The sequence below is a fragment of the Diceros bicornis genome, chromosome 22, assembly GCF_020826845.1.
Source record: "Diceros bicornis minor isolate mBicDic1 chromosome 22, mDicBic1.mat.cur, whole genome shotgun sequence".
NCBI classification, from domain to species: domain Eukaryota; kingdom Metazoa; phylum Chordata; class Mammalia; order Perissodactyla; family Rhinocerotidae; genus Diceros; species Diceros bicornis.
In genome coordinates, this window is record NC_080761.1 from 32,973,460 (window position 1) to 33,000,640 (window position 27,181).

At 34.3% G+C, this 27,181-nt stretch overlaps 1 long non-coding RNA gene across 1 annotated transcript in view; it reads right to left on the reverse strand.

The window, feature by feature from the left end:
- Positions 1-7,293: 7,293 nt before the first annotated feature.
- The window catches only part of LOC131420066 (uncharacterized), a 439,434-nt gene continuing 419,546 nt past the window's right edge, over positions 7,294-27,181 (reverse strand). The window contains exon 6 of the long non-coding RNA XR_009223454.1: positions 7,294-7,514. This is a non-coding gene — a long non-coding RNA (uncharacterized LOC131420066). The remainder of the gene's footprint in view (positions 7,515-27,181) is intronic.

A 27,181-nucleotide genomic window follows, 5' to 3' on the forward strand; every position in this document is an offset into this window, starting at 1 on the left:
GTCCAGGACCAGACGGCTTCCCTGGTGAATTCTACCAAACATTCAAAGAAGACTTAATACCTATCCTTCTCAAACTCTTCCAAAAAATTGAGGAAGGGGGGAAGCTCCCTAACTCATTCTACGAAGCTGACATTACCCTGATACCAAAACCAGACAAGGACAACACAAAAAAAAAAGAAAATTACAGGCCAATATCACTGATGAACATCGATGCAAAAATCCTCAATAAAATACTAGCAAATTGCATACAACAATACGTTAAAAAGATTATACACCACGATCAAGTGGGATTTATTCCAGGGATGCAGGGATGGGTTAACATTCGCAAATCAATCAACGTAATACACCACATTAATAAAATGAAGAATAAAAATCACATCATCATCTCAATAGATGCAGAGAAAGCATTTGACAAGATACAGCATCCATTTATGATAAAAACTCTAAATAAAATGGGTATAGAAGGAAAGTACCTCAACATAATAAAGACCATATATGAGAAACCCACAGCTAATATCATCCTCAATGGTGAAAAACTGAAAGCCATCCCTCTAAGAACAGGAACCAGACAAGGATGCCCACTGTCACCACTCCTATTTAACATAGTACTGGAAGTCCTAGCCAGAGCAATCAGGCAAGAGAAAGAAATAAAAGGGATCCAAATTGGAAAGGAAGAAGTGAAACTGTCACTATTTGCAGATGACATGATTTTATATATAGAAAACCCTAAAGAATCCACCAGAAGACTTTTAGAAGTAATAAACGAATATGGTAAAGTTGCAGGATACAAAATCAACATACAAAAATCAGTTGCATTTCTGTACACTAACAACGAAGTAGCAGAAAGAGAAATTAAGAATACCATCCCATTTACAATTGCAACAAAAAGAATAAAATATCTAGGAATAAACTTAACCAAAGAGGTGAAAGATCTGTACACCGAAAACTATAAAACATTTCTGAAAGAAATTGAAGAAGACACAAAGAAATGGAAAGATATTCAGTGATCTTGGATTGGAAGAATTAACATAGTTAAGATGTCCATACTTCCTAAAGCCATCTATAGATTCAATGCAATCCCTATCAAAGTTCCAACAACATTTTTCACAGAAATAGAACAAAGAATCCTAAAATTTATATGGAACAACAAAAGACCCCGAATAGCTAAAGGAATCCTGAGAAAAAAGAACAAAGCTGGAGGTATCACACTCCCTGATTTCAAAATATACTACAAAGCTGTAGTAACCAAAACAGCATGGTACTGGCACAAAAACAGACACACAGATCAATGGAATAGAATCGAAAGCCCAGAAATAAACCCACACATCTATGGACAGCTAATCTTTGACAAAGGAGCCAAGAACATACAATGGGGAAAAGAAAGTCTCTTCAACAAATGGTGTTGGGAAAACTGGATAGCCATATGCAAAAAAATGAAAGTAGACCCTTACCTTACACCACACACAAAAATTAACTCCAAACGGATTAAAGACTTGAATGTAAGACCTGAAACTGTGAAACTTCTAGAAGAAAACATAGGCAGTACGCTCTTCGACATCAGTCTTAGCAACATCTTCTCAAACACCACGTCTGACCGGGCAAGAGAAACAATAGAAAAAATAAACAAATGGGACTACATCAAACTAAAAAGCTTCTGCACAGCAAAGGAAACCATCAACAAAACGAAAAGACAACCTAACACTTGGGAGAAGATATTTTCAAACCATACTTCTGATAAGGGCTTAATCTCCAAAATATATAAAGAACTCATGCATCTCAACAACAAAAAAACTACCAACCCAATTAAAAAATGGGCAAAAGACCTGAACAGACATTTCTCCAAAGAAGATATACAGATGGCCAACAGACACATGAAAAGATGTTCAAAATCATTAACTATCAGGGAAATGCAAATCAAAACTACAATGAGATATCACCTGACGCCCATCAGAATGGCTGTAATTAACAAGACAGGAAACAACATGTGTTGGAGAGGATGTGGAGAGAAGGGAACTCTCATACACTGCTGGTGGGAGTGCAAACTAGTGCAGCCACTATGGAAAACAGTATGGAGATTCCTCAAAAAATCAAGGATAGAACCACCATATGATCCAGCTATCCCACTGCTGGGTATTTATCCAAAGAACTTGAAAACACCAATTTGTAAAGGTACATGCACCCATGTGTTCATTGCAGTGTTATTCACAATAGCCAAGACTTGGAAGCAACCTAAGTGCCCATCAAGGGACGAATGGATAAAGAAGCTGTGGTATATATACACAATGGAATACTACTCAGCCATAAGAAACGATGAAATCCAGCCATTTGTGACATCATGGATGGACATTGAGGGTATAATGCAAAGTGAAATAAGTCAGAGGGAGAAGGTCAAATACCGTATGATTTCCTTCATTAAGTAGTAGATAATAACAACAATAAACAAACACATAGGGACAGAGATTGGATTGGTGGTTACCAGAGAGGAAGGGGGGAGGGAGGAGGGTGAAAGGGATAATTCGGCACATGTGTGTGGTGATGGGTTGTAATTAGTATTTTGGTGGTGAACATGATGTAATCTATGCAGAAATAGAAGTACAATGATGTACACCTGAAATTTTTACAATGTTATAAACCAATGTTACTGCAATAAACAAAAAATTAAAAAAATAAATAAATAAATATTAGATTTAAATATTAATATTAATAAGAATTATTAATAAATATTAATATTTATTAAATATTAAAAGAATATCTACTTACTTGCATCTATATGCACATGTACATGCATACATATACACAAGCATATTTATAAATAGAGATATATATAGCCTGATTTATAAAATGAGGAATAACTTTCCTAAAATTCACAGTAATGCGATGTAGAACAAAGTAGGATCTGAATAGGTTCTGCTTTCAATATACTATAAAAGTGTATAAAAGAAGGAATCTTAGACTCAATTTATATTTTTATTCAAGATTAAGCAAATACATAACTGTAGTATATTTGACCCATAATCTAAAAAAATATTTTGTATTATTGAAACATAAATAAGAATAGTATCTTTTAAATCTCTTTATTTCCCAAAGTAATAACCATTCATTGTATAAACATAGATCATTAAAACAATATTGAAAACACCCAATCCCAGCAGGCATATTTCCCTCCGCTGTTATTGATATGTCTCTGTCTTTACAACTATGTGGTTTCACTTCCAGCTACACTTGTGTATAGACATGGTCCATTCCTTTATAAATGGGCTTCCTGCTTCAGTTTTATTTTAGCGTCAAAACCAGTTGATACAAGAAGCTGTTTTTAATAATGCCATTATTTGATATTCCAAGTTGAAAGTCTGACTGAGCTGATGCCTAAAATGTATATGTGCTCCATAAAGTGGAAGAGAAGATGGGTCCTTACCCAAATAATTTGCTGTTGTTAGTGCCATGGAGTTGATTCCGACTCCTAGCAACCCTGTGGACAGCACAGCGAACTCTGTGCAGTCATTTTGCACCATCCTCTCACCTTCCAGTGCTGGATCAGACAATGCTCCACTGCTATTCACAGGGTTTTCAGGGCCAGTTTTTTCAGAAGCGGGTGGCCAGGTCCTTCTTCCTAGTCTGTCTTAGTCTGGAAGCTCCACTGAAACTTGTCCACCATGGGTGACCCTGCTTGTATTTGAAATACCCGTGGCAGAGCTTTCAGCATCACAGTAACACACATCCACCACAGTATGACAACTGACGGGGTATCTGATTCCCTGACCGGGAAACGAACCTGGGCCGCAGTGGTGAGAGTGCTGAATCTTAACCACTAGACAACCAGGGCTGGCTTACCAAAATAATATCTTGCAATTTAATAACATCTAACATTTTTAGAAGTATTTTTTCATGAAGTATTTTATTTTTATATTATTTGACCACCATAACCCTATGAGGTAGATTTTCTTGCATTAAATGTAGGTTGATCACTTATTATTGTTATCTTTATTTTGCAGAACAAATGAAGGCACAGAAAGATCATAGCCAGGCCAGAACCTGGGTCTTCCAGCATCAAGCCCAATGTGCATACTACTACACTATAAGATATTTCTCACCACTACACTATGAGGCATTGCCCATTCCATCACTCTTTGGAATATAGGTACTGGTACAGTAATTCTTTGGAAGCAACTCCACAGTTTAATGGATGGTGAAATAAAATTACCTCTGCTGCTTTTCATTAAAAGGCATAATTAGACTCTTTATTTTGATGCCGTGTTTTTTAGTATATACTAAGATCTACTGCCTTTAGCTTGGTTTTCCCACTCAGCAGTATCTGGGAAGCAAGTGAAGAACTTGGTTTCTTCTCTCACACTCTTGGGCTCAGCTAGCTTCCTGAGTTCAGAGGACAAAGAAATCCCCAAAATTAGATGAACTGCCAAACTGCTATTAGGTCTTTGATTATGCACAATGAACCAAGTATTTCTAGTGTCAAAAGTAAACCAGATACCAGTGAGAGTTGATTTAACTATCTGGTCAGTAGGATTTGATTTACCAATTGCTTTTCTATTCTATATTTTGGTGACATCGAAGAGTCCATTTTGAAAATAGAATTGGCGTTAAAAGCTCTTCTAGTTATTTTTGTTGTTATGTTTAATAGAGCCCCTCATTATCATCCTCCTTCAACATGCACAATATTGACATACATTCACCCAAACAACTGAACTAAGTTCATTATCCTAGCTATTCTATAATTAAAGTAAGGATACTCTCAAACAATTCTATTTTGACTGATTTTGTGGGAACATTTGTCCATGTGTCAACTCAGCAGATGATAGTTGTTTCAAAAAAAAGATAGGAATGCTATCTAATTTATTAACATGTAATTACCATTGCTATGTCTCATCACCCAGATCCCCAATCCCCCTGCAAAGCACACACTCACATTGTAATGGGAATTATCCGGAATAATGGAAGCTTGAGGCACCTGCTTGCTTGAGGTTTCATATCCTTTTCACCACGGCAGTGGACAATTTATTTCTCTGTGACACACTTTCATTATTTGCCAAATGGATATAACAATCCCTCCTATGTCTCAGTGTTGTTATGATAAAAGACATGAAAGTTTTGGCATAGTACAAAGCACACAGGCAACTCTCAATATGTGTTACCTATTATATCACAGTAGCAATAAGTTCATCCAAGGAGTGGCAGCATGATGGAGTGAGAACCCTGGAATGAGCACTATCTTGGCTCTGTCAGGTATTAGCTTCAACTTTCAGCCAGAACTTTCACATATCAGGGTCTCAGTTTTCTCATCTGTAAACTGAGCAGGTTAATTCTGATAATTTCATAGGTCCCTTTCAGTACTAACATTCTGGATTTCTATGTAATGAATAACCTTTTCTGTTTGCCTGAGATAGTAGTTCTCAGTTTTGCACATTTGAAAGGATCCTTAAGTGTTTTCACTGAAGTCCATGAAGGCGCCAAGAAACAGTTTACTTACTGAGAGAAGTTTAGTCTTCTAGCTCCTTCCTTACAGTAATACCTACCTTTGTTCAGTTGTTTTAGTGGCACAGCTTTAGGATTTCAAATTAAAAATAGAAGTAGGCTATTGGAGGAGCATTCCACAAGAAGAGAAGTAATTTTATTGCTTAAGATCCTTCCTGTATTATGCAACCTTGTAAGCCCAGTATGAATGTTGACATAAATGATGTGTTGCATCAGTACAGGTGTCACAGATAGAGCTGTGACTTCTAAAGATCCAGAAAGATAAAAAGTAAATCTGTGCTGTAATCTAAATCCAGGTTATAAACTTGGACTCTACCTGGAGTTTAGTTTAGATTTGATAAATTATCATATCTCAACTCAGGGAACTTTCCCCAGAGCCTTTCATTCTCGCTTCATTGACGTTTCAGTAAACAGTATTTAGGAAATGGATATGAAATTCTCTTCGTCTGGCCTTTAGCGGCAGACAGATTTACTCGGGGAAAAAAAGAAAAACTTTAAACAACAAATACAGTATAAGGGGAAATTATTTTGAGGTTGCAGAATTTTATATAAATATTTATTTGGACAAATTTAAATATCCCATTACAGTTGTCATTCAGGAACATTATGCCACTGATTTGAGCAATAAGATGTTACACAAATAGAATAATGAGTATGAGCACACTAAAATGTAGTGAGTAATTATATGATAGGAAATTGTCCTTGTGGTAAATACAAAATGATTAGACAATTAGAACATGTCTGTGTGCTTAATTTGAAATTGTCCCTTATTGAAAAAAATCCATACTTAATCGCAATTAAAACAATACCTTCAGATATATAAATACTTTTCTTTAAACTGTTTATGTTTATATTGTCTATATCTCATTTTTTCTATCAGTTGTTTTCTTGTGAGCTCAAAAGAACAGCTATTGTAGCCATCATTTAAGACTTTGGGAAACAGAGCTAAATCCTTTCTCAAGGCAGCTTAGTAAATCAATAATGAGCACAGATTAGATGAAAAATCCTGTTATTTCTCTCCTATGATAAGCAGGGCACTCAGGTACTAGAGTACTTCATATATTTTGCATCATGCTGACAAAAACAATGTAATCAAGACATAAGATATTATCCTTTTCTTAGTGAATGAAGAAACAGTTCTAAAACTTGAATAACTTGCTCAAATTTGTGTACATTATAAGCAGCAATGGGAGATCATGAATTCTGACTTCTAGTTCTTGTGCACTTTTCACTATCCCACTCAATATTTTCTTACATATTCTGTTATTAGACAAAATTTTTAAAGATGCATTGGTTAAATTCTATTTCATCAAATGGAAATCTATTATTGTTATTAGAATCTTGAAAATACTGCCTTGTTGAGTTGTGTTGGTATGTATTAAAAAACTCATTCATCTTCAAACATCTAAATTAAGACATTATTTTTAGAGTGAGATTGGCTTATTTTAAATGGTACTCTTTTAAGTACCTCTTATCAGTGAACAGACTGGTGTGTGGGCAAACACTATACACAGCAGGCACTCTGAAAAACAGCTTAGTCTTTTTCAGAGTATGTAGGACCTTCCTCATTCAAGAGACTTGAAAGAATATATTTAAATAAAACACTAACACTGATAGTGTTAATACTCTCTAGTGTACAAAACTCTCCCAATGAAAAACAATGCATGATTTGTTTCTTTCATTTGACACTATCTCATAAATAAAAGATAAGGGGGTAATGAATTATAGCTTGTAAACACTAGAGCCAAATAATAACTGCTGATTGCTAATAAACTGCAATGAAGACTGATCCATACCAAACAGAAGTGATACTGCAGCAATAAACATGTAAGAGAGAACTGTACATTAATAACAATTCTTGGCCTATCCCTTGAATATTAATTCTTATGTGCATAGCCTTTGTTTAAAAGAAACTTACAAAATTATTCTTTGAGTGGGGCTTCAAAAACCTGTCAAAAACTCACTTTTCCTCCATTTCTCAGTTGCTTTCCCATTCCTAATATTTTTCAAATTGCTTGCATCGGGAGCTGTTTTATAAAAACAAATAAAACATTAAATACAACCATCCAAAATTAAAGTGTAACTTCCTCTTCCAGGCATGAAGGAGAAAGTGACAATGAGCTTGCCCTCCTGGTGTAAACACTAAAACTGCACAAATATGAAGCATATATTTCAGGCATATAATATGCAGTTCAGGACCATGACTTTTGAGGAAGAACAAAATGAGTATTTTATATTTTCTTGGATTTCTTCCAGGGAGCATTTTCCTGACAGCAATAGAGGGAGGTAGAGCCCGAAAACACAGCAGTGCCACTAAGGTGAGAAGCCAGATACTAGAGTTTGGTACTGTTGAGGTGGCCAGATTTGGTTGGCCAGGGTATTGGATCAGAGAGAGCTCTGCATATGGCACCACTGAAGTTCGTAGGAGAGTTCACTATGGGCCGTTGGACTATTTGTAAATAGATAGATCTTCACTACAAGAAATGCTAAAGGAAGTTCATCAGGTAGAAGGAAAAGTATTCCAGATGGAGATGTGGATCTATCAAACGATCTATATTTATGAGGGTAAATATAGAAGACTATTTTTTTCTCTTCTGTTAGTTTATTTAAAAGACAAGTGATTGTTTAAAGTAAAAATATTAAGTTATTTTTTGAGGATTCTATCAGACATAGAAATAAAACATTTGACCACAGCACAAGGGATGATGGCAAATGGATTGAGACTGCTTTACTGTACTTATATTTTATACTAAGTTGTTCAATACCAATTCTAATTATGCACTGATAAACTAGGGATATATATTAATATCTCTAGAGCAGCCATTAAGAAACTACAAACAACTGAAGGACTGCCTGAAAAGCTAGTTAGGAAATAAAATGCATCACTAAAAGATGTTCAGTTAACCAACCAAATGCAGGAGAAGAAAAGCAGAGCAACAGACAATTGAAGGGACAAAACACAATAAATAGTGAGGTAAAAAGTTTAAATCAAACTATATGAATAATTTCATAAAATGTGAATGGATTAAGCATTCCTATTAAAAGCCAAAGATTGTTAAATTGGACAAAAAAGTATCACTCAATGCATTTTGTCTTAACAAGATTACATCTTAAATGTAAAAACACAGATAGATTGAAAGTAAAAGAGCGCAAAAAGGTATACCACACAAACAGTAAGTAGAATCAGAAAAAGTAGCCTTCAAAACAAGGAGTACTACCAAATATAAAAGGGAAATCTTTACTAATGATGAACAGCTCAATGAAACAGGAAAAGATAGCAATCATAGATGTGTATGCACCTAATAACAGAGTCTCTATATTATAAAAAACAAAAACAGTCAGATTAAATGAGAAATATATAAGGCCTCAACAATAATTAGATTTTAACTTTTTCTCAGCATTTACAAAACGAGCCCCTCAAAAAATTAGTAAATATATAAATGATTTTGATAATTGATGTATATAGAATACTCTGTTCAACAAGTAAACATGACATTCACCAAAATAGACTGCATACTGGGCAATAAAATATACAAAACATTGACTACTGTGGGGTGTATTTTCTGACCACAACATAACTAAATTGTAAATGAATAAAAACAGGAAATCACACAAGATTCAAATATTTAGAAATGAAACAACATAATTCTAAATAACCTATGGGTCAAAGAAGAAATCACAAAGAAAATTAGAAATATTAAACTGAAGAATAGTAAAAAAACAAAAACATACACACAGAAATAACTTGGCAGGATGCCTCTGAAACAGTGATTTAGAGGGAGCAACAGGAAATCCTATGTATTGCTGTTGGGAGCATAAAATGATCCAGCTATTTTGAGTAACTGTTTGGCACCTTCATATGAAGTTCTACATTCACTGAGTATATGACTCAACCATTCCACAACTAGATCTTTAACCAAGAGAAATAAAAACATATGTTCTCAAAAAGAGTTACACAAGAACGCTTATAGCAGCTTTATTCATAATAACCCAAAACTGCAAACCACCCAAATATCCGTCTGCAGGAGGATGGATAAACAATTTGTGGTACATTCATGCAATATTTTTTTTAAAAAAGGAGCAAACTGATGATATATAACGACATGTATGCATTCTAAAAACATTATGTCGAAGGAAAGAATCTACACGCAAAAGAGTACACAATATATGATTCCATTCATATAACATTCTAGAATAGGCAAAACTATTCTATTCTATGGTGATTGGAGTTAGAATACAGTTGCCTATGATGGTGGAGATTGACTGAAAAGGGGCTCAAGGGAACTTTCTGGGTGGTGGAAATATCCTATGTCTTGATTGGGAGTTTGGTTACGCAGGTATATATATTTGTTAAAATTAACTAAATTATGTCCTAAGACCTTTGCATTTCACTGAGTGTAAATTTTTACCTCAATTTAAATAAACAAATAAATAGATACATAAAGTCAAGGGAAGGACTTGTGTGGTAGCTATTTTAACTGTATCTTGTCAAATTTGTCATTTCCCCTAGATACTATTTTATGAAGGTTATTCTTATTTTAGCTAATATATTTCAGGAATATTAGCATTGGGTTTTCTATAGACTGGTTTCACTTCTGGTACCTATATAAAGAAGGTCCTCTTTTATTTCTCTCCTTATTGGACGTGTTGAAGCAAACCACTCATTTCAGATGAAATATGTAGATTATGCTGTGGTAAAAACTAACCCCCAATTTTTATTGGTTTAATGAAACAAGATTTGTTTTTCATACTACACATTCCACACATGTCAAATGAGGGTGGGGGTTGGGAATTGTGCTCACACAGACATTCAAGGGCCTAGGCTGATGAAAGCTGCACCAATTGTGATGCTGTCCTATCAGTAGCTGGCTTCCAGGGGCACAGAAGGGAAGAGGGCGTATGGAGATCTTGTAACTTGGTCCAGAGATAACACATGTCATTTCTACTCACAGCTCATGCATTATAATTAGCTATACAACCCTAGCATAACCACAAGGGAGACTGAGAAATGTAGATGAGGATGTGGAAATTTGTTGAGTGCTGCTATCTCTGCCACAATTATCATGGTTAATTCAACTTCTTTGGTAATTACTGCATAAGAATCAATGAGGCTATAACAATATCAAACCTACAAATCCTGTGGCAGGACTATGGTAGAGTTGAAAACTAAGGCAAAGTGTAGTCTAAGGCTTTTTCTAAAATTTACAAAGACACTCCTAAATGGATAAGCTTTTGTTTTTTTTGCCAACTTATTTTATTTTAAAATTTGCCATCTATATGTTTATGTATTCAAAATACGTTTTCAAATACCTTTACTACGCAAGATATCTTGCTCAAATCCGAACACAAGAAATTTAGATATGAAGATTGCATAAGGCTTCCCAGCGTACCTCGTAGATAATGAATATGCTTTATGATGGCCTACAAGGCCCTGTATTGTATGACCCTTGTCTCCTCCATTCCAAATGGATCCTAAGCTATCTCCCAACACACATTTGTTGTGCTTCAGCAGCACGTTTTCATATCAAGAAAAATTCCTCTGAGAACTCCAATGTATCTTTTTTTCTTAACCTGAAAGTTCCTCCCCCAATGCCTGGCCCTACAGCGTCACACTTGTGGCCTCATCTTTCACCTGTTAATGTAAAGAAAAACATTGTTCCCCTGTCCCTTCACTAATATGTTCCCTTAAAAGCACCACCCATGTCCACGAGGACAGAAACCAGGTTGGATTTCCTCAAGCGCTGGCACATATACAGCACATGTAGGCTCTTGAATGAATAGGTCTAGGCACACAGAAGAAATGGCTATGAAGTAACGAGGTACAATCAAATAGTCAACTGAAGAATTTATTTCAATAATAATATCGTTCTGCAATTGTATAATGATGTAGAAAGCTTTAAAAATCTCACTAGATCCATTATTATACTTGATTTTATAGTACCTTTTTGGAGTAGGTAGATTGGCATAATTTTCTCCATTTTACAAGTCAATGAACTGAAGTCCTTAGAATTTCTGTGACTTAACCTAGATCATAGGAGTAGACATCTATAAAATGTGATGAAAACTGTTAGCTGTAAACCCAACCTGTTTCTTCTTTTCCCTGGGCCCACACTTGACTTAAATTCTCAGATTCTTTTGTATTGCGTGTGGTCTTGTGTCAGATCTCTAGAAAATGGAATGTGTGAAGAAGTGAAATACTTCACTTCTAGGCATAGCCCATTATACTCTCTCATGTGCTATCTTTCATCCTTTTCTCCTTCTGCCAGCTTGGTACAAAGTGCAGGGACCTTGAAAGCCATGGATAGCTTTGATAAAGCCACTATAGAAGAAGATGGGATCCCTAAATCACCCCTTGCTGGAGAGATACCCACCAATTAAGAACATGCATTTAATAATTCACATGATAAGAAATACGTTTATATTATATTTAAGCTATTCTATATTTTAGGGTTCATTGGTTAGAGTTTCTAGTGTTACCCTAACACATACAGTTAAGATTGCAGCCCGTCTTCTGAATTTCCTTTCAATAGGTGGTTGTTGCCTTACTCTGGCATCTGAATACGTACCTACACCTGCACATAGGCATGGACACGCACATCCTATAGAGGTCCATGTATGGCAGCTGGGGCAGCCGAAGAATGCACCTTACAGGCTCCTAGTACAGGGGTTGCATTTGGCCAAGGGCTCCAGCTCTTCCTTGAAATCTATTGCTCAATTTGCTATAACACACCCACTCATGGGCTGCTCCCAGCCAATGACTGAGTGCAGCAGAGATTCTTAAAAAGAACCATTTCTACAAGACTCAGGACTCCTTTATTGACAGCATTTAGCTCAATGACTCTTTAGACTAGATGGCAGTCCAGGACACTTGCACACAACCTTCTAAGCTTCTCTCCTTCCAAAGATCAGACTTTCATCATAGTTTGATGGCTCTTCTTGAATTTTTTGACTTCCTCCCTATTCCTTTTCACATAGGTATTTCCCCTAACGAAATCTTTGCATATTTAACTTCATCGTGGCCTCTTCTCAGAGGACCTTGACGCGCAAAATGGCTTCATTGAAGGCTAGAAAAGCTGACCCTTTTTTTACACAAGTAGTCAGTAGTGGATCCATTCGTTAATTCTACTCTTTCTCAGCACATTTTACATCTTCATGTGATTTTTCAGTTATCTTAGTCTAAGTTGGCATCAGAATATTTTTTTCTCTTGCAAAAGTGGCTCAGAATCATTGTTCAATACACAGTCTAAGCAGTTTGAATCAAGGTGTCAAAAAGATGCTCAGCCTGACTTAAAAGTATTCTCAATTCTGAAATAAATTTGATACCAGATTCAGTATCAGAGAACTTTGCAGGTATTCTTACTATATGAAGTGATCAAATATTTCAATAAACTTCTTTTTAGAAGTCGTTCAAGGAAGAATGGATATATCCCTTGTCAAGTCAACGGCCACATTCTGCATTCTATGATGGGTGAAAAGTTTTATCTAGGCATGCTCCCACAAGAACTCAAACAAAAATAGAACAATCATTCCAGGGAAATGACTTTTGTGTGTGTGTGTTCATCAAGTTAAAAATGTTTCTGAAATGTAATTATAACTATGATTGGCCTTCTAAATTTCCTTAGGATGCCAAGAAATAACCTATTTTCAGGATAAACGAAATTACTTTATTTTTCTTTCTAACATAGAGTTTTAGAACACAATGAATTACACTAAAGGCATAATTACCAACAAACATCAAACTCTTAAATCTGCCATATTTTCTCATCTCTAAGTAGGGATAATATGTGAGATAAAACAATATTATAATTTAAGGATATAGGTCTGATTTTCCAGATTCACGACATAGAAGCTTAAATGGTAAAAAGGTAAGGGCTTAAACTCATATGGGAAGACTGTCTATAAATGAAGGCAAACTGGGCTAAAATTAATCCAGTCTGGCTACACATTCAAAACTGGCTGGAATAGATTTCAAATAGTCTATAGTATTTAACTTACACAGATTTTTTTAAAAATCACATTACAACCTATATAACTGTCTCTACGTTTATAATAAATTATTTTTATTCAACATTTCTAAATTTTCCCCTTCATACTGAAGAAAAAAGAGAAGATTGTACTTTTAATCTGTAGAAGAAATACTGGAGTTTTTATCCTAAAGGGAGAACTTCAAGGAAGAAGAGCTTATGACATTGTTAAAAAGGACTTTCATAAGAATCAGGATATCTTATTCCCTGGAGATTAGTTCCAGAGACATGGGTTCTATTAATCTTTAGAGTCCTGCCTTCATGCCCTTCCAGTTGTATGATTCTAAGATTATGCCTCTTATACGAGCCTCTTGATGTGGAAGAAATGGGAAGGTTTTTATTCAGATAATGTCTAGAAGATAAAAGAAATGACCTGGAGAAGAATGTATCAGATTGTCTCCAGATATCCTTTCTCAGCATATTCCTTTTTTCTTTAATTGCCCTTAGAATGCACAATTTGAGGTGGCTTAGACTAACCTAGATAGAAGGTGAGGAAATCCATATATTTTAGCAGTAAGAGACATTAAGAAGTTATCTGAAGCAATGAAAGTTACACGGCTCTGGGTGTGACCTCATCTCATGGTGGTTTGGAAGCATTTCTTATCCCAAGAAAGAATCAGCCACAAAAGTCATAGAATCTAGGTGAGTTGAAACCAAGGGTTAACAAAGAGTGAGAGTTGGAAAATAAATAATGATTATGTTTTAAAATCATAGTAACCTGAGTAACCCAGTAATTCTACTTCTAGAAGTTATTTTAAAGGATGTACTCGAAGATTATACAGAATATATTTGTCTTAGTGCTATATGTAATAACTCCCAAACATTTAAATAGGATATATGCCCAAGAAGAGAGAGATGGCTGAACAAACTATGGTTCATCCTGATGAATGAGCTTTAGGAACTCATTAAAAATGAAGTTTTAAAAGAATTAGAATGACATTAGGAAAATGATCATAATATAATATTAACTGATAAAAAGTAGGATGATAAACATAATCCAAATTTTGTAAAAGAAAAAAAGCAAAGATGTACAATGTATATCCATTTTCTATCTAAATGCACAAAAACACATTTATACAAATGCAGAAACTTGCATTAAATTCGCTATAAATTTAAGAGTGCTACATGAGTAATAAGATTAAAGATGCATTATCTTCTATATACTTGGACTTTCTGAATTGTATACAATAAAAATGAACAAAACATAACAGTATTTTAAAAGAAAAAATGATAGTTCAAAATGACTCAGAAAAGAAATCAAGATAAAATGAATTGTAAAAAGATTAGTTGTTTTCCCCCCTATGGAAAGAAAGACATAGACAGTACTAAGAAGATGATTAAGGAAGAAAAATAATCCTCTATATTTCACAGGAATTCATTGCAACCAGTCTTGTAATTCTACAGAGTTGTGAATTTAATAAAAAACATTTTCCATCATCAATACAGGCAATTGGGCCATTTCTGCTGTACTAGTGAATGAGGTAATGTCATAAAGTAAATATCTATCATCTTAGTGTATACACATTCTGAATGATCCAGATGTGGTTCAAAAACTGTTTATAAAAGTGTATTTTAGTTAGAGGCTCATTGTTTAGGTTGCTATGGTAATTATAATCCCAATTGTACCTTCATAAACCAAAGTCTATTTGATTTTTGTCATTCTTGTCTAGGAGAGCTCTATATTCTGAGAAAATTTAAAATTCATTTAGAGAAGGGGAATAAACTGTTAAAATCTAGATCCTTTATTATTGTATCCATAGCCTAATATCTCTGCACTCTCACACATGAAAAGCCTCAGTATTTACCTAATTAAACACTAACATATTTTAACTAATGTGGTGTTTTAATAATTTATAAGGAAACTCAGCAAGCTCACACTTCAGTGTTTGTAGTGGTTTGTGTAATTGGTCTCTAGCTTTTTTTTTTTTTTTTAATTATTCAAGCTCTTGAATGCACTCTATCTCACACACACACACACATACACCATATACACAAATATATGTTCAAACTTACGAACAGGTCGTGTTTGTGAAGATAATTTTAAGTTTGTGGTTTGGAACTCCGTACATACTTTCCGATGCAAGCATTTGCTCCAGTGGCTCTACCATTGGTGAGCAATAGGTAGGCAGGAAAGAAAAAGCCAGGAAGTAACACAATTCTTCCCCATGGACCATTTCTTCTATTTCCCACTCCCACCAAATGATCTCTTTTTTTTTTTTTCCTTTTTGTGAGGAAGATCAGCCCTGAGCTAACATCCATGCCAATCCTCCTCTTTTTGCTGAGGAAGACTGGCCCTGGGCTAACATCCGTGCCTATCTTCCTCCACTTTATGTGGGACACCGCCACAGCATGGCCTGACAAAGTGGTGCGTAAGCGCGTGCTCGGGATCCGAACCCAGGCCGCCAGCAGTGGTGCGTGCCCACTTAATCACTACACCATGGGGCCAGCCCCAATGATCACTTATTAACAGAAATTACAGGATATTTTCCATAATGAAAATAAATGCTGTTAAATTCCTGTATGTTTCAGAGGAAGAAAAAAATAAGACCCAACAAGTCAGAATGGATGTTCCTCCATATATATCCGTCATATTCTACTCACCAAACTTGCCAATATTTAAACCTAATCATGTTATTCTTCTTAGATTTTTGATTACTCACCACTGCTTTCTAGATAAAGCCCACCTTTTTATAACCTATCTCTATCTCTTGATCTTTCTTCTCCTCCCACTATTTTTTCAGTCTTCTCTGAACTCCAGAAAGTACTTTTATATATTTTTTCAAGTCATTTTACTTATGGATCCTTCTACCTGGAACAACTTTCATCCATCACCATTTCCTTGCTCTCCCCTCCCTCCTTTTGCCTGGCTGTCTCCTACTCTTCAGACAAGATGTAACCACCCCTGTGAAACCTACCATGAATTACCCATCATTGACAAAGCATCATTGGGTGGCCCTCCTATGTACTCTCAGAGAGTCTGAGTACATCATATAGTTTACTGAAATGACCTCTTTGACATATTTTCCTGTTCTACTCAACTATTTCCCAAATTATTTGCCTGTTTGTTCTTAGATCTATTCTCTGACTTTACTCTCTGCCCTGTATCATAGGATCTACATTTCCCAGGTCCCCTTACCAACTGGCATCCTGAGAGGCAGTGATAAGAAATTAGAAAGAAAGAAGAGATTGAAGCCAGAAAACATCTTCCTGTCTTTTGTTCCTCTAGTGACCAGGTGTCTCTGGCAATTGCTGCATCTCCTCTGTGTCTCTGTCTCCAATGAGATCACCTCTACCTCCATGGTCCTACCTCCTGCTGGGAACATCTTCACGTTGGTCCGCTGGGGGTGGAGTAGCTTCCTGTTTTCACTAATCCAGGTTGCCTCATCAACTCTTGTTTGGCTTCTAAGCTCCTTTTCATTTTATACCATGTTCTTATATTAAAATCTTTCTGTTGGAAATTGCTAGGATAGTACATGTTTTCCTGGCTAGATCCTGAAAGATATAACTGTAAACTTTGTGAAAGTTTAAATAAGACAGTATCTTAGCCTTCTTAGCAATGAGCACAATTACTGGTATACATTAGGTGATCATTAAATACGTGTTGAATTAAATTCTGCTTTATGAAGCATAAATTTCTGAATAAGAATATAAATATTTAAATTAAAAGGGATACTTTGATATTTGAAATAATATCTGTCAAGGTACTTCATTGTTATTTAAAAATATTCAGTCCCCAAAAGACTGCGCCACTTTAATAGATGTTTGGTCCTGTATTTTTTAATATTTTACTACTAGCCATTAAGAAAATACAAAATTATTTTTCTTCTTTTTCTATAAAAAACAATTGTCATCCATTCGTCCCCATTGGCTTTGCCCACCCATTTGAGTAGCCTCATTCGTGGCGTGGTCACTTTAGACACAACTATGCGTCTTTGAATTATCATTTCATTAAGCAGTAAAATAAAATAGTGGCAAACAAATATTTTTAAAATCTAAATAACAACCTAAATGCCCTAAATTTTTTACTCATTTTACTTAATTGGCAAAAATGCCCCAGAGCAAGAAAGGAAAGTTTAATCACTGCTTGGTTTTAATTTTCTCCATTTTATTTTTCTAATTAAGGATGGTGGTTGAAAGCAGCAGGACCTCTGGGAGACACTACAGATAGCAACATTTCTGCCAAAATTAATAAAGCAGAGCAAAATATCCAACCCAAACAAGGCTCTTGTATAATAGAATCTATGAACAAAGGACATGGCAAATGCTTTTCAAGAGAAATGCCTGTGTGTGCTTTAGAGATAGCTTTATGTTTGGCTTTTTCTAAGGTTAGACTTGATTTCATTTAATTAAAAAATATCACACTGTACCTCCTAAAAAGTATTTATGGCTGTGTAATAGTTGGGAACATTTTCCAAATATCCTCATCCTCTATGCTAAGGAGTGGATACGCTGATCACTCAATAGGCATTGACAAATTGGTAACATGCAATGCAAAGCTTTCAGTATGAAAAAGAATTTGGTAGCAGAACTCTAGTACAGCTGTTGCCTGGAAGTACATAGCTGATGCTAGGTCGATGAATCTAGGCCAGATTTTCAGCTGCCAAGTGGCAAGATCATTTGTTATCCATATAATGAATATCTAAGCTGGTGGAAATTTTTAATACGTACTGTTAGCCTAACAACAACAACAAAATCAAACTTGTATAACTTTTTGATGATCAAGTGAAAGGAAAGCTTTTTCTGAAAATTCACGTGTCATAAGTTAAATAAATGAATAAAATAAACACAGCAACAGCAACAACAAATCCCTTGTTTTGCTTTCTTTAATACAGTATGAGTTGAATTCTCATAAAGAAAAAAACAATGAATTACATTCTAATATATTAAATTTTTCACAAATGCTTATTAAATCTTTAAACATATCTTAATACTTTTAAATTTTCCATACTCTGTAACTTAATTACATTCAATACCAAGATCTATTCCATTATTTCAGACATTTCTTTAATGTAGATTAAATGTTCAAACACATTTGACATAAAGCCAAAGTTAGACCATTTCTAAACAAGCTTAAGCTTTCCCCCAATGGTCAGCAATCAAATTTGTCCCGGAGGACACAAAATTGTCATTTCCAATCCTTTTACTTCTTCTCTATCAGACATATGACACATAATCCAGAATGGGGATCATAAGTGTGACCTCCAGGAAACTCCCACCCAGGAGAACAGATCATGACAAATTTTTGAAACAACTCTCCAGTCTAGTCTCGATGAAGCCAGATATGTATGTTTCTTCTCATCACATCTTACTAGAAGTTTAACAAGAGAAACTGCTAAGGACTTATTGAACTCATGATCTCTCTTATTCAAATAGACCCAACAGTGTCTAGGGAAAACATAATGACATGATTAGCTATTGAAAACACAAAAGCCCTTGCTTCAATTAGTATGCAAGCTTTCTTCTGACAGAATAAACGTAGAAACCAAAGATGATTGAGCAGGTGATTAGTTCTATTTTTCTGGGTACATGGATGAAGGGGTAAAAGGTTATTTTTAAAAGACTTCTTAGCAAGAAAAAAAATAATAATCTTTTTAAAGAGATAAACTATTCCCCTGAAAAGGAAGGAGGGTTATCCTCACATAAAGTAATAGTCTTTTAATCAAGACAGTTACATTTTAGTAAGCTGCCACTATTTCTTTCACCTTATATAGAACATCTAAGACATTTCAGTGATAAAAATGCAATTTCCCTTTCCAATCAAAAAAGTTAATAGCTATCTTTTCTCATCTCATTAATCTCTTTTTGGCAAATGTATACAACGACAATAAAAAAAATCACTGCATCTTGTATTCATAGGAGATTCCTCCTTAATATTTTAAATACTAGGAGATATATTAGCTTCCGTTGTTCCTCAACTCTTGGAGATGAGCCACGACTATATTTGAGGCCACAGAGATAGTTTAATTGACTTGCTCAGTAAAACTCAAATGTCCATTCTAAGCGTAAAACTGGAGTTTCTGTACTGTTCTCTTTAGAGAGCAAGGCCAGATCTCTTGCCTTCTATGGTGAAGATATAAAACAGTAATAATCACTGGTAATCATTACTAATGAGAAATATAAGAGGTTTTCATGCATTCCTTCAAGGATGGTAACAAGTCAGGAAATGAATTTCTTTCTTTTTGGCAAATAAATTTTCCTTTTGGGATAAGGATGTGTTACCGGCCAATATATCTACTCCTGACCTTTAATTAGTGATCTCATAAATCCTAGCAGAAGGACTGACCTTCTAACCCACTAAAATAACAAGATACTGTATGTCTGATTTATTTCCTATTAAACAGAATCAGTAAATGGCCACAGTCTTTTCAAGATATATAACTCTACATAAAAATCCAACCAGGGCTTCAAATAGCTATAAAACAAAGTGATGACATTTACAGATAAAAATATGTAAGTGCTAAATTATCTTACACAGTATGATAGATTAAATGTTCACAGTTCATATTAGTACCTTAACCTTTTTCTTCCATGTGTTGCTAAATTGGTTATTTTCTTATACATTATGATTTACTTGACTATCTTAAAACCACTTGGAAGAAATAGGGGATATTACTCAAAGTGTTTACTGAGAAACAGACAATTGTATTTTAAAGCATGTTTCCTATAAGTAATCTGGTCTCATATATTAATATTTTGCTCTTTATTAAAAAGGTAACAATTATTCACATATATTGCATTTAATTTCCAAGCACTCAGTAATAATCTGATAAATATATGTAACAACAACAAAAAACTCATAGTCTCATTTCTGGAAAGTTAGGGTTTTTCCTGAATATTGTTACTACATCTCCTTTCCCCAATTTTTCATGAAACAGACACCGACATGCAGAATTAAAGTAAATAAACATATTTATCTAATAGATAAAACAAAAAGTCCATAAGAGAGTATCATCTACAATTAAATTAAAGAACAATGGGACCTTACTGATACAGAAAGGGCAAAACAGACTCTTGCTCTTTTTAGAAATTAAACTTCACCTGCCAGTTTTCATTAGGGTTTTCTCCTCAGATTAAAAGAGTGTGGAAAAATTTTGAAGGTAGAAGACAGTAGAAACAAAGTGTTGTGGAAAAAGGCTGATGTGATGGGAGCCAAACTTGTACCAATGCGAGGCCCTGAAAGAAGCTGTGGCCATCTACGTTGCATAAACAAATAAACTTACCGGGGAGCCCTTTTCCTCTCTGCCAAGTCCACGTCTATAATAAGCAGTCAAAGCAAGAAGTCCCATGTACGTGTGCTTTTGAACATTGTGAAAAGGCTGTTGCTCTCCCCACCCCCCAAATTCCTCTTGGCCTGCTTTTGGTATATGACAGAAGTAGAGATACAACTTTTGGATTAGGAAGGAATTGTTCTCTTCTAGAATAAAAATTACCTTTAGGTGAGAGGGCCACATAAGCCTCTTTGATACATCAGTATAACTGAATTTAACAGGCTTGATTAAGTTAAGGAATAATGAAACCCATAACTGAAACTTTTTGATGGAATACAAAAGATTTGGATGCACAAGGGTTCTGGATAGTTAGAAGACCTGGGAAGCTGTCCATTTTGAGCTAATGTTCAAAATACTAAACGGGAAGATGGAAATGAAGACAAAATACAAGTACTTGTAATTCTACACACTGTGATTAAGGTGTACTTGAACAAGTAGACAGAGAGGACTAAAATTTACCAGAGAAAAAAATTTGGCCATCTGAGGGGTTCTCAAGCGGTAAATGTCTAAGTCAAAATTGTTAAGTCCCATTAACTTCCTTTTATTCTATTTTTAGAAGAACTTGCCACATCATATTCTTAAGAAGAAATGAGATATAATTAGCTACTTCAATTTTCATTTTTCAACTGACATGCAAAATTTAAAATTTAAAGTCCTCCTCAGTCCCTCACTGGTAAATTTCTCTGAGGACTTTCTTAATCTGGTTCTGCTCCTCATGATTCAAAGAAGTCCTACACTTGGAGGTTCCAATGGCCTTTGTGTCACCATAAGAAATGCGCCAACCTCAGAACTAACTCCACCATGCCCAGTTCTCTCTCATTGGTGGCTTCCCAGTAAATTGCTTTGCTTCATACTTAACCAAATAGTTAATTGTACACTGTCTAATCAAGGTCTAGTTTGCGGGCTTCTTTTATGCTCCAAAACCTTCATCAAATACAAGTAATCACAAACCATTTTGCCATTTATTGACTTCTGCTTCAACATTGCATCCATGTATTGGGTAACTCTTACAAAGCCGTAGTCTGACATGCCTTCTCTTTCTGTCACTCAGAGAGCTACTGACTGCCTCCCACTTCCACAGTCTCACTTACCCAGTTGAGTGCATTGTTTTTGTTTGTAGTGGAGGGGGTGGCATAGAAGCCTTTTCTAAAAACTTCATCTTAACTATACCTGCAGCTCTCATGAATGAATGAGTACCTCCACATTCCACCATGTTAACATTGCTTGCCTCCCCATGTCATGTCTAACTTTTCATTTCTTTAGAGCCTATATGGTTGAATGTCTATTGGATTTAAAAAATGCCTGGCTAATAAAATTAACAAAACTCTGAAAAGCTAATTAAAGAAAAGAAAAAGAATATAGGTACAAATTCAATTCAATTTTCATCTTAAGAGGGTACAGTGCCCAAGGTAGAGCATGAGAATAACTAATTTCTAGTTTCTAAATTGTCTCCACTTCAAAGACAAGCCTTTAAAGTGCATTATGAGGAAGAGAAAAATCTATATGCACAAAGTTGTTCTATGTACCCCTATATAGAAGAGAGAGTAGTGGAGATGGAAAAGTGTCCTTCTCCTGGGGATGTTGTAAAATGAATCAAATTATATGTATTCTACAATTATAATTAGAAGATAAAGAACAACATGAAGAACTGCATGAGTTAATAATAAATCTTAAAAACCATAATATAAAATAAAATTATATTTATACTGGGTTAATAATTATACACATGGGCAAACATATTTATTAAAGACTGACAGAAAACATGGAAAAGAAAAAGTTTGATGTTCTAGAGTAGTGAGGTAAGGATGATTTTGCTCCCTTTTGTATGTCTTCTTTGTTTTTGTTACAAATTTATTTGTATGGTAATTAACAATTGAGGGGGGAAAAAGCATTAGTAAAAATAAAATCACATTATGAGGAAATCAAATATTGTCCCCAGCCAATTGTCATGAGAATATTTACTATATTAGACTTCACTTTTGGAAGACCAAATTCCAAATAATTAGGTGAATATTGCAACTGGGGAATTAATTTATATGTACCCAAATGCAAGCCCTCCACTGTTGTACAACATTTACAGTTTATGCTTAGCCTTTATAGTTCCTGGGATAATTTGATGATACTCCACCTCTAATCTTTTAAAATTAAAATTGATTTTCCCTCTCGGTCTTCTTGCACCACTGCATCTTATCACTTAGTTTATTTCAAAGGAAAAAAGAGTATCTAAATATAAACAGAGGAAAGGTTAATTCTACAGTCCATCTAAATATATTCATACTCAATTTTTTTTTAACTCCCACATAAACTTTCTTAAGCCAAAAGGACATAGCAATTTGAGTGGTAATACCATTCAGCTCTTGTCCTCTTGTGAGAAAATGATACTTAACTCTCAAAAGACAGACAGACAATTATGAAGGTTATTCTCTTGTATAAACTTAATCAAGAACAAATGGAGACAAACAGCATCCTAATAAGCACTGCTTACATAAAAGATTTAAAAATTTGCCAATGGAAGCCAACCACATAGGGAATATCATTTATAAGATTATAAACTTGTTTCAAGAAATATAGTCTTTTAGACCCAGGGAAATTAAATTATTTTAGTTTTAAAGTTATTTTATCTACACTAACAAATGAGAATAGTCATGTACTCAAACAAAATCAAAGAATAATAAGCTATCCAATCGCTCAATCAACCAAAATGATGGCCAAAAAATGAATAACAAAGGATATAAATATAATAAATAAATGCTCTAACTTGACATAAGTTTCAGTAAAATTAAACAACACAGAATGAATAGCTGGTCAGAAGCTAAAAGCAATTAAGTATATCAAAAATATTAGCTCAATTATTAGAAATATTAATATGTTACACATTTCAAGAATACGAATTTATGCTAAATTGTGATTGCTAACTTATGAAACACCTACATGTTCATTCATTCATTTTCATAATTTATGAGGCATTGTGCTAGGTGAGGGGAAAAAGATTCCTGAGAAGAATCTCTATCTAGCCCCTACCCGACTTACCATATAGTTGGGAAAACAGAAACAATAAAATATGATTAGCACATAATTCTGTTTGTACAGGATAGGAGAGTTCTCTGGAAATAGTGGTGTCTAATTTTAAAATTTAATAAAGGAATAAACTTTGTTATGTGCAGACAGGTGGGAGAAAGTGAGGTAGCATTCTAGGCAGAGCAAACAGCCTAGGCAAAACCACCGAGAGAAAGAAAAGCTAGAGTTGATTAAAAATGACCCCTGTAATATAATAGCTCAGTTTTCACAGCTCCAGTTTTTTTAACCCGCACACTAGTGAAAAAACTTCATAAAATTTCGTCCTACACCCAGAGTAACTCTGAAAATACCTGGAGTATTAGAAACATTGACTTGTGGCTTGAGATTTCCTTTGAAATGTTAGAATCCCACTTACAAAGCATAGCAAACACTTTATTGACATTAAGGAGGGATTATCAAGGTGTCATTGAAAAATTTTATCATATAATTTTTTCCCCTGGGATTTACTATGCAAAGATTTCCAGAAGCACTACTTCGTATTAATTGGTAATGACATATTTCAAGACACGTGACCTTAATTTTGAAAGTAATTCAAAGCACACAGGATCAATAGATAATGCTTATGCCTGTTATAGAAAGATTTACTCAGAAAAGAAGACTTCAATCCAAATTCCTTTCAACAGTTGTAAGAATCTTAACCTGTGCTGTGTATGCAGAAAAACACTTTAAAAGTTAATTAATTTTATTAAATTTTTAATATTTTATAAAGTATTACTTTTTAGACACAATATATTAATAACTATATACTTGCTTTTGAATTCTTTGATAAAATTTGATAGTTTTATAATTAAGAATTAGATATTCTAGAATTAATGACTGCTCACAGAGCATTAACATTTTCCTTACAAGGGCTTGCTTTGGGATTTTTACCTTATAGCAGCAAATTAGGTGGTAAGTTGGCACCAACTGTCTGTAATGCTGAATTATAAATATAAGTTAGGGACAAAGCAGATTATGAAAGTTTTTTTATGTAATATTAAGAGGCTTGAACTTTATCCTTAAAATGATGAGGAAATATACTTTGTAACATAGATAACACTTTTTTAGGTTGCAAGAAGATTTTATTCATACTGGTGAAAATATAGTAGCATTGCTAATAATTTTTAGGTGGATACTGTTTATGGATGTACATGGATAGGAGATAGATGCTTCATAATTTCGGTTGTATGAAGAAATGCAAAATGAGTTCACAAAGTAACTTTATAATAAGGCATAGCAGGATTGGTCAATGCAGACATCGATATTCTGGCAATATAATTAAGAGTGGAACACATTGTAGCATTGATTTCCTTGCCTCCAACATGACGGAATGGCAAAAACTGGGGAACTAAAGGGGCATTAAATATTCTGCTCAGGAAAGACATAGTTCTCCACTACAGGAAAATTAAATATGGCAGATTTGTATGATAGGGTTTAATGTGTGCCAGATTAATAGCATAGACACAGCAGCATAGTAGAGTTCTAGGGAGGAAGGAAAGCATCAGAAAAATACTACTCATTTGAGTATCATCAGGTAAGACAGATTCACCTGGGAGTTGGGTACATCTCCCTGCTTTTACCTTACTGCTAAGAATAACTTTATAAAATACGTCCCTCCCTTGCTTAATTTGCTATGTTTTCTCTATCCTTGAAATAAATATGTATTCCATCACGAACAGTGCACTGCTTTCTCTACAGACCATTAATTATTTCTCAACAAATTTCAAAAGATTGAAATCATATAAACTATAATTATAGTGCAGTTATTCAAGACATAAAAAGCTCCAAAATAGTCTCCACTTGTTTGCAAATTAAGACCCTGTAAACAACCATGACTTAAAAAAGAAATCACAATGAAAATTTAAAAATATTTTGAACTGTATGATAATGAAACATTACCTATCTAAATATGTGAAATGTAACTAAATTGTGCTTATTTGGTATTTTGAACCTTAAAAGCATACATAAGAAAAGGCTGAAAATGAATTATCTTAGCACCTATCTCAAGAAAACAGAAAAAAACCTAGCATAATTAACTCAAAGAAAGTAGAAGAAAAGCGGTGAAGATAAAGGCAGAAGTAAATGAAACAGACAAACAGAGATAGAAAGAATTGACAAAGCTACAGGTTGATTCATTGGAATGACTAAAAAAGTTGAGAAAACCTTTCAAAGCTGACTAAAGAAAAGAAAAAAGAGTAAAGGCAGAAACAATCAATATGCAGAGTAAAAAGGAGAAATAGCTGTTAAACTGCAGACATCAAGAACGGCAGAAAAGTATATTATGAACAAGTGTATTCAAAGAAACTTGAAAATTTAGGTGACATAAATAAATTCCTAGAAAAATTACAACATATCAAAACTAAGAATATCAAATAAGTCTAACTTGTCATACTTGAAATTATTTTACTGTTTTGTGTAATTTTTATAAACACAACTTTTAAAAGTTTAGTATAATTCTATATTTGAATGTTCTTCCCCTTATCTTGAACAATAAAAGGATTTGAATTTAAAAAAAAAAAAGAGTATCTAGGAACAAGTATAACAAAAAGAATACAAAATCACTAAAAATAAAACTATAAAACATTGAAAGGAATTAAAAAATACATAATAGGTGGAGTTATATAAGATGGTTCATGGATTGAAAGACTCCATATTACCAAAACGTTTATTCACCTCAAATTTATCTATACATTGGAATAAAACGTTAACCAAAGTCCTAAGAAATAATTTTATGAAACTGGACAAGTGGATTCTATAACTTACATGGAAATGGAAAGGGCTAGAGGACGACTTGCTCTACTGATAATCATATCTTTTTAAAAAGTTACTGTAATTAAAAGAATATGGTATTGGTACAGAAATAGACAAAATAATGAAAAAGCACAGAGCCTGAAAATAAGCTGAGGTATATTTAGACGCTTTATTTGAAAGTTCATGCACTACAGAGCAGCAGGGAGAAAACACAGTGCTGGACCAAATGTATCTGTATTAAAAAAAAAAAAAGACACTTGATGCCTATGTCATCACACATAAAATTAATCACATACCGTTGTAGGTCTAAATACGAAAGGCAAAACGATAAGGCTTCTAAGCAATCACATAAAATAACATCTTCGTAACTTTGGTGTTCTAGCAATAATTTCTTAAGCAAGACACAAAATAATGATAAAAGGGAAAAATGATACACTGGACTAATAAAATTCAGATATTCTGTGCTTCAAAAGACACAATAAGAGTGAAAAGGGGAAAGATATTTACATTTATAACCATAAAAATGTTTGTATCTAGAATATAAATCCATAAGAAAAGACAGACAATTCCAAAAAAAAAGGGGGGGGGGTGGAA